Source organism: Gossypium arboreum, chromosome 6, assembly GCF_025698485.1.
Source record: "Gossypium arboreum isolate Shixiya-1 chromosome 6, ASM2569848v2, whole genome shotgun sequence".
Lineage (NCBI taxonomy): Eukaryota > Viridiplantae > Streptophyta > Magnoliopsida > Malvales > Malvaceae > Gossypium > Gossypium arboreum.
In genome coordinates, this window is record NC_069075.1 from 131,908,067 (window position 1) to 131,914,448 (window position 6,382).

The following is a 6,382-nucleotide window of genomic DNA, read 5'->3' on the forward strand; positions in this document are numbered from 1 at the left end:
TTGTTGTTATGCCTTTCGGATTGACTAATGCTCCTACAGTCTTTATGGATTTGATGAACTGGATTTTTAGACCATATTAAGACAGATTCGTTGTTGTGTTCATTAATGACATTCTGATATATTCACGAGATGAGTCTGAGCATTTTGAGCATTTAAGAATTGTGTTACAAACCTTGAGAGATAAGCAACTATACACTAAATTCAGTAAATGCGAGTTTTGGCTCCTAGAGGTTGGATTTCTAGAACACATTGTTTCAGAAAAAGGTATACGAGTTGATCCGAGCAAAATTTATGCAGTTGTTGATTAGAAACCACCGAGAAATGTATTTGAAATCAGAAGTTTTTTGGGACTAGCTAGTTACTATTAATGTTTTGTTAAATGATTTTCAATGATTGTTACTCCTATGACCAAATTGCTACAAAAAGATGTGAAATTTGAATGGTCCGAGAAATGTCAACAAAGTTTCAAATAGTTAAAAGCATTGTTAACCGAGGCACCAATGTTGGTTCAACCTGAGTCGGGTAAAGAATTTGTGATTTACAACGACGTGTCACTGAATGGTTTAGGTTGCGTTTGATGTAAGAAGGAAAAGTTGTAGCTTATACCTCCAGACAATTAAAGCCGCATGAAAATAATTATCCGATGCATGATTTAGAATTGGTTACTATTATTTTCGCATTGAAAATTTGGCGACATCATTTGAATGGTGAAAAATTCCACATCTTTACCGATCACAAAAGTTTAAAGTATATAATGATTCAGAAAGATTTGAATTTGCGAAAATGAAGATGGCTCAAGCTATTAAAAGCTTACAAGTTAGTAACTGATTATCATCCGGGGAAAGTAAATGTAGTTGCAGATGCTTTGGGTAAAAAATCTTTATTTGCTTTGAGAGCAATGAATACAAGACTGACTTTGTCAGACGATGGTTCGATTCTAGCAGAGTTGAAAGCTAAATCAGTTTTTCTTCAACAAATTTGTGAAGCTCAAAAGTGTGATACTGAGTTACAAGTGAAAAGAATGCAATGTGAGCCGTATAGTGATTCAAATTATCAGATCGGAGCTGATGATTGTTAATGTTCCAAAACAGAATCTGTATACCAAAGAATTTCGAGCTCATTCAGAAAATTTTACACGAAGCACATAGTGGTTGTCTATCTGTTCACTTGGGGAGTACTAAAATGTATACTGATTTAAAACAGTTGTATTGGTGATCGGGAATGAAACGAGACATTTCAAAATTTGTATCGATATGTGTGGTGTGTCAGCAAGTTAAAGCTGAGCATCAAGTGCCTTCGGGATTACTACAATCGGTAATGATACCAGAGTGGAAGTGGGATAGAGTTACAATGGATTTCATATTGGGTTAGTCTCTGTCTCTGAAAAAGAAAGATGTTATTTGGGTTGTTGTAGATCAACTAAAAAGGTTTGCACATTTCATTTCTGTAACACCCTAAACCCAGCCCAGATGTTACGACTGAATTCGGCGTGTCACATTGAAGTGTTTTTCGAAAACCATGTTTTTATTGAAAACCCTTCTTGATGTAAAACTCATTGGAGCGTTATTGTAAAACTCATGTTTTAATTATAAATATTTGAAAAGAATATTTTCGTTATAGATTAAAGTGAATAGAAGCTGTGCACCAGGTAGGAAGCTAGAAAAGAGGAGGTGAGTCTATTGGACTGCTTAAGTACCAAGCTCTTCATGGATCCAATCCTAGACATGCACACATCCATTGCCACACTTAAAGCATATTACTTGTCCACGAACAACAAATTAAGTTTAAGTCCATTTAAAATATTTATTTGCTTTGAAAACATTTACGTTGCGAAAGCTTTGCTCGGTAATCGTGATATTTTGAAAATAAGCAACTTTTATAGAACGCGCCTTAGAGCTAACCAATTTAATAACCCAAAATATTAAAAATAATAAAAAGAGCAGCCTTATTACAACTTAAACCAGAATAAAAATAATCAAAATAATAAATGCGAAACGTATTTAAAAAAAACAGAAACTTAATCTTCGTGGCCACTCTGAACCCCGCCCAGCTCCAAGTCCACCAACTAGGGCTCACCTGCAAGGATGGAAGAGAAAGGGGATGAGTTTGGAAAACTCAGTGTGTAAAGTATCCCAACCAGAGCCCAAATCAGTTCAAGCTTTACTGGGCCTAAGCCCTATTCAGAAATCAATGTTAACTTGGCGTTAGCCCATATCAACATTAATCTGGGCCATAGCCCCTTACAGTATCAGAGTATATTGGGCCTAGCCCATATCAGTATCTATCTGGGCTGTAGCCCTATTACAAGTCGAGATATATTGGGCCTTGCCCATATTAACATAGTTGGGCCCGCTTCAATACAGTTGGCCAATAACAAAACAGTCTCATATGATTAATGCATGATAACCCCATCCAACCCTGCACTTGCCTCCGTCCATCCCTACACTTCCTGTGGGAATAAATCACCCACGCCATCCCTACACTTACAAGTGTTAGCACCGGTTCTATGCACTAACTATAATCCGCACAAGAAAGTCGCTTATATCGTAATATGTGGCACGACCACCGAACGAAGTTCTTCCTCCATAACAAAACCCAACCCCATGCAACAGATATACATGTCATGGCATACAACAAACATAATCAGAATATCATGCATTTCAGTCACAATTAACCCTAGGGGTATGACGGTCATTTTGCACCTAGGGGTAAAACGGTAACTTTCATATTTAGGTGTAGTTTAATAAAATTTACTATTCTAGAGTTTACATACATATTCTAACCATTAACACATTAACAGAAGCACTTACCGAGCGTTTTTACCGAATTAGGCCCATTGGCCCACTAACTCATTTTCGTCCCATTAAGCCCAAATATACCGAAGTGCACGAAATTGCGCACTCTGCAATTATACCACTTTAGATTACCAAAACTAACAAACAACCATCTCACGAGCGCTCGCATGCTCACAAGTTCACAAAATGATGGCTTTTCGGCATTTCGGCTTTTCGGCTTTTGCCGATCTAGTCTATGAGTGGATGTCATTTACACACCTGATTTGCGATATTCCTTGACGAGATCTCCTACGCGATTTCTCCTATAATCAACCGCTTATAGATTAGATCATGCTAATATTTAAACCAAATCGAAAACTACCTATTATCATCACTTACATATTCGGCCACCATCCACAATGGCCCTAGAATTCATACCTTTGCCAAAATTGATGACTAGATCTAGATTTAGTCACTCCGATGATCCAAGCTTTTCACACACTCCTCGATCGGCAGCCTTTAATCCTCATTAGCACTAACAAACCAAATAACACCAAAAACCCTTTCAATCTTAGTCGACAGCCACCCTATGTATATAGGGGTTTTCAGCTTTTCTTAAACCACAAGATACAAATGGAAAGAAGGTTCGAATACTTACCAAGAGATCTACTCGTTGAAGAACATTCCAAATACCTTTCTACCCCAGTTCTGTTGTGAATTCAACTTAAACGTGCGTAGAAAATAGATCTAAATATTAATTCCCGAATCACTAAAATATGAAGATTTTCGGCTTTTGGATCTATCCTAGAAAATGGCTATTGAGATCTAAAAGAAAAAAATAGGTGACGATAAGTTCACCATCGAAGAGACCATCTGTAACACCCCAAACCCGTGACCGTCACCGGATTTGACCACGAGGTGTTACCGGGCTTACTTTACTTATTCCTCTCTTGGAAAATTTTTTTGTTTTCCTTTTTCTGTTCCAGGCAAGCTAGTTAACTGCGTCACTGCCACCTTAAAAATCATATCTCGAGTTCCAGAACTCAAAAACCAAATCCGTAAATTTTCCCTGAATTTAGACTCACATATCCATCCATGGATTTATTTCTAGAATTTTTGGTCAGGCCAATTGGTACAGTTTATTAGTTAAATTCATCCCTGTTTCAGGGTTCGACTACACTGACCTCTGCGCATTACGACCTGGTTATCATCTCGTACAGAGCTCTAATGCTCATGCCGTTTGTTTCTAATGAAACTAGACTCAAAGGGGAATCTATGAATATAAGGCATGACTTCTAATTGTTTCTGGATAATTTATGGTAAATTTTCAAAGTCGAAACAGAGGATCCAGAAACTGTTCTGGCCCTGTCTCACGAAATCTTGAATATCTCTCAAAATTCAGCTCATATGGTCGTTTCGTTTCATCCATATGAAAATAGACCCATCAAGCTTCGAGTACATAATTTTCTTAGCAATTAATTCCACTTATACTATTTTTGGTGATTTTTCGATCTCATATCACTGCTGCTGTCCGCAACAGTTACTGCAGTAGACTATGCCAATTTCATGAATCTTTCCTTGGCCTTACTAATCATTCATCATACATGGCACAACTATGGCCACCTTATCAAAATTAAGGTTTCTAAGACCCGTGGCTATAGGTTCTAGCATCCCACTCAAACGACCACATAGGCCATTTTCACATGGCTTAAAGTTTACAACCCAAAATTCAACAAAACAAAATAGCCCATACATGCCAAATGTTCTCCTAGGTTGACTAAGAAGACAATACCAAAATTGCTCGCCGGTGTGATGACTTCGTTGACGGCTCCGAGCACACAAAATAGACGAGTCCAAGAGACCTAAAATGGGTGACAAGAAAAACACCGAGTGAGTTTATAACTCAGTAAGTCATAAGCATTCGACAACCATCCATTAATAAAATTATCACAACATGAAACAATAAACGAGGTTAGGTACTCCATCCATGTCGAAACTATACCACAATTCCTCGGACCTTTCGGTTCAATCTCATACCAAGTCATACATCCACATTTCATATTCTATTCAATAAGATATTTGAGGCATTTTTACACACCAACTCATTTTCACCACAATCATACAATTGCAATCATCACATAGATTTAAAGCTTACCAAGCTCATCCCCGAACATGAACATAGTGCCTATTCGCCATGAGCTCAAGGTACTTACCCAATCCGCTGTCTGTGATCAACTCGATAATATCGCACACTCAGTGCCAACAGTGATGCAAAAGCATATAGTGAGTCCGCACACTTAGTGCTATATAATCAGCTCGCACACATAGTGCTATATAATCAAATTCGCACACTTAGTGCTGTACAAATTTTAAACCCGCACACTTAGTGCCAATCTTGTCACCGTGTCCATTTATACCCGCACACTTAGTGCCAATCTTGTCACCGTGTCCATTTATACCCGCACACTTAGTGCCGAGACCAATACTTTATGCATTTTACTACCTTTATACATTCAACGATGGCATCATTCCATACACATACATTTCCATTTACACATCAATTCATTAAACACAATTTCATATATATTATGATCATTTAAATCAATACCAAATATATGCTTAATGACTTACCTTGTTTTGGGTGGAACGGTTCCAAATCGGCTACTCGTTTGCTTTCTCCTTTCCTTTGTCCGATTTAGTTCCCCTTTGCTCTTGAGCTAAATCAAACAATTTACCTCTCCATCAAACACAAACATACGGCATTCATATACATTATTATGATTATTGCGAATACTTAACACAACTAAGCTGAAAATTTACTCAATCTCATCTTAATTTATTGCTACTTATTCATCCAAATTTCCAATACAAGGTATTTAACACCTATGCCCATTTATACCCCATATGGCAGAATGTTTCATTCATTTCCCAACCAGCCATTCAACAAATTTTCAACCTCATTACCACCCTTTTATGTCTAATTGTCTAAATGAGATCATCAACATGCCTAACTATAGCCGAATGTGCAACATTAATCTAGCATTCCCATTGCATTTAACACTCAACATTTACCACATCTAGGCCGACTTTGCTAGCACACAAGCCTTTGGCGAATGTCCTTGACCTCTAGCCACCCAAAATTTCTTTGTTCTTTAAAATTCATCCAAGACCACATTCGCACCTCCAACTAATAATTTAGATGTTCTCAAGTTCATTCACAAGTAAAATTATACAACACCTTAAGCATTAAACATTTTTCAACATGAAACAATAACATGACCGAATACTCATGCACATACATTCATAAAGGGAACTCAAATGACACCAAAATCTCCTTTCCAAAGTGCATATATGCCCATACATACGGCAACTACCATTCTTGTCTCCCAACCATGAATCCATGAGTTTTGTTATGGGTTAGCTAGACTATACACTTATCAACTTTAATCTCAATATCAATTAGTAAACAAAAATCACAATGCATACGTTTCCATTGAAATAACTATGGCCGAATGCCTTGGTTTCTTTTTAAAACTTTCCTTTCTCAATTTCGGCAATGAAGAAGAAGAAAGATGAGCATTCCTTCCCTTTCTCTCCCTCACTCACGG